Consider the following 10,260-nt stretch of genomic DNA (forward strand, 5'->3'; position numbering starts at 1 on the left):
GGGAAAGATTGAGGGCAGGAGGAGAAGGGGACGACAGAGGATGAGATGGCTGGATGGCATCACTGACTCGATGGACGTGAGTCTGAGTGAATTCTTGGAGTTGGTGATGGACAGGGAGGCCTGGCGTGCTGCGATTCATAGGGTCGCAAGGAGTTGGACACGACTGAGCAACTGAACTGAACTGAACTGAGCTAAGACTTTTCCATCCATACAGCACAGATGATAGAACATCTGGGTCAATGGTGAAAAAATTCTCCACAGTGAGGGACACCCAGAGAGGTTCAGAGTTACATGGAGAAGAGAAGAGGGAGGAAGGAGATAGAAGTGACCTGGAGGAGAAGAGGGGTGTCAAAGGGGAGAGAGCATTCTAGTCAGTAATCAATTCCCTATGTGCTCTCCACAGTCTAGAACACCCAGAGAGGTTCACAGAAATACATAGAGAAGAGAAGAGGGAGGAGGGAGATAGAGGTGACCAGGAGGAGAATAGGGGAAGTCAAAAGGGGAGAGAACAATCTAGCCAGTAATCAGTTCCCTAAGTGTTCTCCACAGCCAGGAACACCAGAGAGATTCAGAGTTAAGTATAGAAGAGAAGAGGGAAGGAGGAGATAGAGGTGACCTGGGGGAGAAAAGAGAGAGTCAAAAGGGGATAGAGCAATCAAGCTAGTAATCATACCCCTAAGTGAAAATGGATACTGAAGTTTAGATTATTAAAAGTACAAAATTTATAACAAATACCCAAAAGCAAAGATTAAAAATCTAGAGTAGAGGTTAGACTCTCAAAAATACTATGTTAAAAATACAAAACAAAATCAATCACAAAAATTATAAATATATATATATACAAAATTTGCTTTAAAAATAGGGTCCTCTTTTTGCAAAGTAATAGGAGGTTATAAAAATGAAATTTAAAGGAGTAATAAAGAACATAAAAAATTAAAAATGTGATTAGAGTAGAAATATATATAGGAATTTCTCTGGAGCTGTTGTGGGCAGTCAATTCAGTTTCAGATAGTTCCTTGTTTCAGCTTGTACTTCTCAAGGTCTATAGGCCCCATCCAATGCTTGCTGCTGCTGCTGCTGCTGCTAAGTCGCTTCAGTCATGTCCGACTCTGTGGGACCCCAGAGACAGCAGCCCACCAGGCTCCGCCGTCCCTGGGGATTCTCCAGGCAAGAACACTGGAGTGGGTTGCCATTTCCTTCTCCAATGCATGAAAGTGAAAAGTGAAAGTGAAGTCGCTCAGTCGTGTCTGACTCCCAGCAACCCCATGGACTGTAGCCCACCAGGCTCCTCTGTCCATGGGATTTTCCAGGCAAGAGTGCTGGAGTGGTGTGCCATTGTCTTCTCTGCATCCAATGCTTAGTCATTGTTAACTACAGTGTTTTAATCTGTTGCAACTCTCATTTCCAAAGTGGTTCCCTCTTCTTTGTTTATTTTGGCTTCCTCTGTTTGCAAGTCTCTTCAGTGTCTAATTTCTGCCCTGACACAATGAGGCAAAGGTGGTCACTTATTTAGGCTCAGTTGTGTTACAGGGAGGGAGGAACACTGCAAACAAATATCACTAGTGGGTGTGGGGAGTGCTCGCAGTGTATGGACCACACTGGGTTTGCCCCAGCTCACTGTGGCATGTGCTTTCCAGGTCTACACTGCTCAGGCTCCAGGTTGCTCTGCAGGGGTACTGTCCAAAATGGACCCTGCGTTTCGTGCACTTCCCAGGTCTAAGCTGCTCAGGTTCGAGTTCTTGGGTACTCTGCAAGGGCACAGACTCGGTTGGGCGTGTGTTTTGTGCCTTTCCCAGGTCCATGCAGCTTGGGCGACCAGAAGCTAGGTGAGAGCACTGTCCCAGGTGGGCCATGCATCTTAATCACCTCCCCAGTCCCAGCAGCTCAGTTTCCCAGATGTGCCATGAGAGCACCATCTCAGGTGTGCTGTGTGTCTCCTCTGAGGAGCTGCTCTCAGGCTGTGATCCTCCTGGCAGATGTCACCGTCCAGGGTCCCAGGAAGACGTGGTTAGCAACTGGGAGCCTGCTCACGGTTTGGTGGAGGATGCTGGTCTCTAGGGCTGAGATTGCCCCTTGCCTTCAGGCTCTGGCTGTTGCACGCATGCCTCTGCCTCCAGCAGCGGGGAGGGGCCTGTACACTGTGGCTAGCTCTCCTTTGGTATTCACTCAATCCTTTGTTTTGTGAGCTGGCCAGGCTGCAAGTTAGGTTAGAGCCTTTCACAGGAAAGTTCTCTTTTTCTCTCTCTCTCTCTGGCTATCCCACAGTTTGGGTTGGTATCTCAGGTCAGCTCCCTCAGGTTGTCTTCAGGGCATTCAGGCTTGGTCCCTACCCTAAGCATTCAGACCTCGCCTCCTTGTCCAGCCCCCACTCCCTGATGGCAGACACTAGCATCTCGGCTCTTATTCTGCTGGGAGTTGTGGTTAGCCACCTCTACTGTGGATTTTTTTTTTTCCTCCCAATTATGTGGCCCTCCGAGATTCCAAAACTCCCCACAGACCTGCCAGTGAGAGGGTTTCCTGCTGTTTAGAAACTTCTTTTTCATGCCTCCCTCCCTAAGATGGACCTCCATCCCTAATGCTTTTGTCTCTCTGTCTTTTACATTTTGTCCTACAACCTTTGGAAAGGAATGGGCTGCCTTTCTGGGTGCCTGCTGTCCTCAGCGTTCAGAAGTTGTTTTGTGGAGATTGATCACAGCATCCAAGTGATCTTTTGATGAATTTGTGGGGGAGAAAATGGTCTCCCTGTCCTAATCCTCTGCCATCTTGGGACTGCCCCCTTCTGCCCCCTTTTTACATTCTTCAGAAACATGCTGTGTGTGATACTTGAACTCTAGCTTTAAACCTACTTTATTTTAGACTAAAAGTTACTTGGAAACGAATTTGCTTGCTTGTATGTTATTCAGTTAGACAACTTCCTTAGTCAAATCCTGTTGGTTTTGGAAACCAAAGCTAGCTGCTTGCAACGCCTTGTAAGAGGCTCACCTCAGAGTACATTTTCACCTAAGCAGGCTAGGTAGATTTAGAGTACTCTCTGGTCACAGAACTCTCTGTTCCAAGCCAGTGTTCGCACAGCAGGACCCGAGTGCCCAGGTTGTGTCTGAACATTATTCTGAATCACACTGTGGACCAGGAAATCAAAGCTTGCTTTCTAAAGCTTCTTTCCTGCCTCAGAAAACTACTTACATTTTCCAGTGTAAGCTACCAACAAAACCTTTGGTGGCTTTGCTTTGCTTCTGATCGATCATTTCCAGGTATGATTCTTGAGTTTTCTGAAAGAGAGAAGCTGCTTGCACCTCCTGTGAGGAATTCTCTCCAAGAAAAATTGCACTTCACCAGCTGAACTGTAGTGAGAGAAGTAACTCCACACAGAAATCTCTGCTCAAAGCAGCGTTCTCCCAGGAAGATCCAGTGAGTCCTGTTTGTTTCTTTACATTCTGTTTCGGAAACATGATGTGTGTGAACATTGAAAACCAAGTTTTTGGTTCAAGCTGTATTTCCTGCCTAAGACAACTAGCGCCTTGCAACACGCTTTGCTTGCTTTGGTTTTATGGAGACTGACAACTTCCTACTCTAATCCTCAACTTTTCTGAGCTGAAAGAGATGCTTGCAACTCCTCATTAGGAGGTGATCTCAGAGCACATGTTCACCTATCCATGTTAGTTATAGTTAGAGAACTAGCAAGTCACAGAATTCTCTTCTCAAACCAGTGTACCCAGAGAGGAATCCAGAGTGCCCTGTGTGTATCTTTCCATTCTTCAGAAACATGAAGAATGTTTCCACAGAAACGTGTGGGAACCTAGCAAACCAAGCTTATAACTCAAGCCATATATTGCAAATATGAAATCTAGTTGGTTTTATTCACCTTCGTTTTATTCAGATTGACAACTGCCTACTTTAATCCCTGAGCCTTCTGAAAGAAAGAAACTGCTCGTCATGCCTTGGTAAGAGTGCTTCTCAGAGATCAAGTCCACCTAAATACATTAGTTATAGTTAACTGTCTCCTCAAACACTGGTTCTCCCAGAAGGACCCACTCAGCCCTTTTGTGTCTTTACATTATTCAGAAACATGCTGTGTGTGATCTTTGAACCTCAGCTTTGAGTGAAAGCTCTCTTTTCTGCATTCAAAACCTAGGGATTTTACATTGAACTTACCTGGAAAACACTCTGTTTGTTGTGTGCTATTCAGCTCCACAACTTCCTTAGTCAAATCCTGTTGGTTTTGGAAACCAAAGGAAGCTGCTTGCAACTCCTTATTAGAGTTTCAACTCAGTACATTTTCACCTAAGCAGGCTAGGTAGACTTAGAGTACTCTTTGGTCACAGAACTCTCTGTTCAAAACCACTGTTCTCACAGGAGGATCCAAGTGCCCAAATCTTTACATTCTTTACATTCTTCCAAATCATGCTGTGAACCATGAAATCAGACCTTGCTTTCTAAAGCCTCTTTTCTGCCTCAGAAAATTACTTAGATTTTCCACTGTAAGTTACCCACAAACCCTTTGATGGCTCTGCTTTGCTTCTGATCAAACACTTCCAGGTCTGATTCTTGAGTTTTCTGAAAAAGAGAAGCTCCTTGCACCTGCTGTGAGGAATCCATCTCAGAGCACATTAGCATCTCACCAGCTGAGCTGTAGTGAGAAAAGTACACACAGAACTCTCTGCTCAAAGCATGTGTTCTGTCAGGAAGATCCAGTGTGCCCTGTTTGTGTCTTTATATTCTGATTCAAAAACATGATGTGTGGGAACCTTGCAAACCAAATTTTTGGTTCAAGTTATATTTCCTGCCTCAGGTAACTAGCATCTGGCAACACACTTTGCTCACTTTGGTTTTATGGAGAGTGACAAATTCCTATCTAATCCTCAAGTTTTCTGAACTAACAGAGACGTTTGCAGGTCCTCACTAGGAGGTCATCTCAGAGAACATTTTCACCAATCCAGGTTAGCTGTAGTTAGAGAACTAGCAATTTACAGGATTCTGCTCAAACCAGTACCCAGAGAAGTGTTGAGAGTGCCCTGTGTTTGTCTTTCCCTTCTTGAGAATCATGCTGTGTGGGAACCTAACAAACTAAACTTTAGACTCAAGCCGCACCTTCCAAATCAGAAATCTAGTTTGTTTTATTCGCCTTAGTTTTATTCAGATTGACAACTGCCTACTTTCATCCCTGAGCTTTCTGAAAGAATGAAGCTGGTTGTCACGCCTTGGTAGGAGTTCTTCTCCGAGTTAGCTATAGTTAACTGTCTGCTCAAACAGTGGTTCTCCCAGGATCCACTCAGCCCTTTTGTGTCTTCACATTCTTGAGAAACATACTGTGAGTGATCCTTGAACCCCAGCTTTGGGTTAAAGCTCTCTTTCCTGAATCCAAAACCTAATTGTATTTAGACTGGAAGTTACTTGGAAAACACTTTGCTTGCTTGTGTTTTATTCAGTTCTACCAATTCCTTAATCAAATCCTGTTGGTTTTGCACACCAAAGCAAGCTGCTTTCAACTTCTTGTTAGAGTGTCAACTCAGTACATTTTCACCTAAGCAGGCTAGGTAGACTCAGAGCACTCTCTGGTCACAGAACTCTCTGTTCAACACCAGTATTCTCACAGGAGGATCAAGTGCCCAGGTTGTGTCTTTACATTCTTCCGAATCATGCTGTGAACCCGGAAACCAGAACTTGCTTTCTAAAGCCTCTTTTTTTGCCTCAGAAAGCTTATATTTTACAGTGTAAGTTACCAAGAAACCTCTTGGTGGCTTGGCTTTGCTTCTGATCGATCACTTCCAGGTCTGATTCTTCAGTTTTCTCAAAGAGAGAAGTTGCTTGCACCTCCTGTGAGGAATAAATCTAAGAGCACATTTGCACTTCACCAGCTGAGCTGTAGTGAGAAAAGTAACTATGCACCGAACTCTCTGCTCAAAGCAGTGTTCTCCCAGGGAGATCCTATGTGCCCTCTTTGTATCTTTACTTTCTGATTGGGAAATTAGATGTGTGTGAACATTGCAAGCCAAATTTGTGATTCAAGCTGTATTTCCTGCCTCAGGCAACTAGCATCTTACAACATATTGCTCTCTTTGGTTTTCTGGAGAATGATAACTTCCTACTCTAATCCTCAAGTTTTCTGAACTGACAGAGATGTTTGCAACTCCTCACTAAGAGGTCATCTCAGAGTATATTTTCACCTATCCACGGTAGTTATAGCTAGAGAACTAGCAAGTCACAAAACTCTCTGCTCAATCCAGTGTACCAGAGAATAATCCAGAGTGGCCTGTGTGTCTTTCCTTTCTTGAGAATCATTCTGTGTGGGAACCTAGCAAACCGATCTTTTGACTCAAGCCATACATTCCAAATCAGAAATCTAGTTTGTTATATTCGCCTTCATTTTATTCAGATTCTCAACTTCCTACTTTCATCTCTGAGCTTTCTGAAAGAAAGAAGCTGGTTGTCATGCCTTGGTAGAAGTTCTTCTCAGAGGTCAAATCCACCTGTATATGTTAGTTACAGTTAACTGCTCAAACAACGGTTCTCCCAGAAGGATCCCCTTAGCCCTTTTGTGTCTTTACATTCTTCAGAAACATGCTGTGAGTGATCCTTGAACCCCAGCTTTGGGTTAAAGCTGTCTTTTCTGTATCCAAAACCTAGGTGATTTTACACTGAAAGTTACCTGGAAAACACTCTGCTTGCTTGTATGTTATTCAGTTCAACAACTTCCTTAATCAAATCCTATTGGTTTTGGAAACCAAAGCAAGCTGCTTTCAACTCCTTGTTAGAGGGTACAGAGTACATTTTCACCTAAGCTGGCTAAGTAGACTCAGAGCACTCTCTGGTACTATCCAGGACGGTGGCCCCTGGTTCGGTGACCACATGGGTCCTCTGTGCCTTCAGGAATAACAGAGGCGGGAGGGAACCCCCGCAGCTGTGTCTCTGGAGGTTGTTGGCAGTGAGGCCAGGGCTGGATGTGCCCTTGGAGCTCCCCCATCAACTGATGTCACCTTCAAAATCACTCTGTGGGCTCTGGCCGATTCTTCACACTTTGCAGGTGAGAAAATTGATCAGCTGATCTGAATCATCATCATCTTTTCTTTTTTTAACAAACGGCAGAAAAACATAGAGAAGGAACCTGGTGGGAAATGTGAGAATTCAGCAGCAAACTCACACGTTTCCCAGTCTCCCTGCCGGGTCATGACTCAGATCATCCAGGGCTGGCCGCGGGTTTTCCTTGTGGAAGCCGTTACTCAGGACTCTTGTGCTGAAAAAACAGGATCCCTGGAATAACATTTGTGCAAAAAATAGGAAACTCTCCCCATAGTGCATCACATCTTGGCAGTAGAATTCCACCAGCAAACTGCATTTTACAATAAAGGCTGGAGGTGAGTCGAGGCATTATTTTCATCTCCAAATGGTCATTTTTAGGTCTAAGTTGTATAAAAAAGAAATTCAAATAAGATAAATAGCAGAACCGTAATCTAGCTGGCCTGCAGAAAACAAACAAGTCATTTGTCCTCCAGGTTAGTAGAACTTTATGTTGCCCTATCAGAGCTCTGTTTTTCTGTGTCCCCAATTTAAGATTAATTTTTTTTAATTCAAACCCAAATGTGTTTTGCCACATTTGTAGGCAACATCTTGAATTTTACAATTAGCTGATATCAATCTTCAAAAATGAGACAGTCAAACACAGAGACATCCCTGGGTCAGGAAAGAGAATGCCTGTACCTTTTCAAATTAGGGCCAAAAAGATGGGAGACTAGCATCCAGAATGGATGTGGAATATGTAGAATATGATGGCACTGTCGTCCGAAGTGAATTAGCATATTCACTGCCTTTAAAAAATTTGTTTGGGGGGGGGAGCCAAGATGGCGGAGGAGTAGGATGGGGAGAACACTTTCTCCCCCACAAATTCATCAAAAGAGCATTTAAAAGCCGAGTAAATTCCACAAAACAACTTCTGAATGCTGGCAGAGGACATCAGGCACCCAGAAAAGCAACCCGTCTTCGAAAGGAGGTAACGCTGTGAACCTCTCTGGGTGACACTCACGGTAGAGAAACTTTTCATCTTTAACTTAGATGTTTTATCAATGATGCTGTATAGAAGGAGAAGTTTTGAAACTACTGGAAAAATAAGACCAATAACTGGAAGCAGGAGGCTTAAATCCAAACCCTGACTCCAGGGAACTCCTGACTCCAAGGAACATTAATTGACAGGAGCTCATCAAACACCTCCATACTGACACTGAAACCAAGCACCACACAAGAGCCAACAAGTTCCAGGGCAAGACATACCAAGCAAATTCTCCAGCAACAAAGGAACACAGCCCTGAGCTTCAAGATATAGGCTTCCCAAAGTCACCCCAAAACCATAGACATCTCATAACTCATTACTGGACACTTCATTGCACTCCAGAGAGAAGAAATACAGCTCCACCCACCAGAACACCGACACAAGCTTCCCTAACCAGGAAACCTTGACAAGCCACCTGTACAAACCCACACACAGCGAGGAAATGCCACAATAAAGAGAACTCCACAAACTGCCAGAATACAGAAAGGACATCCCAAAATCAGCAATTTAAACAAGATGAAGAGACAGAGGAATACCCAGCAGATAAAGGAACAGGATAAATGCCCACCAAACCAAACAAAAGAGGAAGAGATAGGGAATCTACCTGATAAAGAATTCCGAATAATGATAGTGAAATTGATCCAAAATCTTGAAATCAAAATGGAATCACAGATAAATAGCCTGGAGACAAGGATTGAGAAGATGCAAGAAAGTTTTAACAAGGACCTAGAAGAAATAAAAAAGAGTCAATATATAATGAATAATGCAATAAATGAAATTAAAAACACTCTGGAGGCAACAAATAGTAGAATAACAGAGGCAGAAGATAGGATTAGTGAATTAGAAGATAGAATGGCAGAAATAAATGAATCAGAGAGGATAAAAGAAAAACAAATTAAAAGAAATGAAGACAATCTCAGAGACCTCCGGGACAATATTAAACGCTACAACATTCGAATCATAGGGGTCCCAGAAGAAGAAGACAAAAAGAATGACCATGAGAAAATACTTGAGGAGATAATAGTTGAAAACTTCCCTAAAATGGGGAAGGAAATAATCACCCAAGTCCAAGAAACCCAGAGAGTCCCAAACAGGATAAACCCAAGGCGAAACACCCCAAGACACATATTAATCAAATTAACAAAGATCAAACACAAAGAACAAATATTAAAAGCAGCAAGGGAAAGACAACAAATAACGCACAAGGGAATTCCCATAAGGATAACAGCTGATCTTTCAATAGAAACTCTTCAAGCCAGGAGGGAATGGCAAGACATACTTAAAATGATGCAAGAAAATAACCTACAGCCCAGATTATTGTACCCAGCAAGAATCTCATTCAAGTATGAAGGAGAAATCAAAAGCTTTTCAGACAAGCAAAAGCTGAGAGAATTCTGCACTACCAAACCAGCTCTCCAACAAATACTAAAGGATATTCTCTAGACAGGAAACACAAAAACGGTGTATAAATTCGAACCCAAAACAATAAAGTAAATGGCAACAGGATCATACTTATCAGTAATTACCTTAAACGTAAATGGGTTGAATGCCCCAACCGAAAGACAAAGACTGGCTGAATGGATACAAAAACAAGACCCCTACATATGTTGTCTACAAGAGACCCACCTCAAAACAGGGGACACATACAGACTAAAAGTGGAGGGCTGGAAAAAGATTTTCCATGCAAATAGGGACCAAAACAAAGCAGGAGTAGCAATACTCATATCAGATAAAATAGACTTTAAAACAAAGGCTGTGAAAAGAGACAAAGATGGTCACTACATAATGATCAAAGGATCAATCCAAGAAGAAGATATAACAATTATAAATATATATGCACCCAACACGGGAGCACCACAGTATGTAAGACAAATGCTAACAAGCATGAAAGGAGAAATTAACAATAACACAATAATAGTGGGAGACTTTAATACCCCACTCACACCTATGGATAGATCAACTAAACAGAAAATTAACAAGGAAACACAAACTTTAAACGGTACAATAGACCAGTTAGACCTAATTGATATCTATAGGACATCTCATCCCAAAACAATGAATTTCACCTTTTTCTCAGGCGCACATGGAACCTTCTCCAGGATAGATCACAGCCTGGGCCATAAATCTAGCCTTGGTAAATTCAAAAAAATTGAAATCATTCCAAGCATCTTTTCTGACTACAATGCAGTAAGATTAGATCTCAATTACAGGAGAAAAAC

The sequence above is a fragment of the Bison bison genome, unplaced genomic scaffold (genome assembly GCF_000754665.1).
Source record: "Bison bison bison isolate TAMUID 2011002044 unplaced genomic scaffold, Bison_UMD1.0 scf7180017864037, whole genome shotgun sequence".
Lineage (NCBI taxonomy): Eukaryota > Metazoa > Chordata > Mammalia > Artiodactyla > Bovidae > Bison > Bison bison.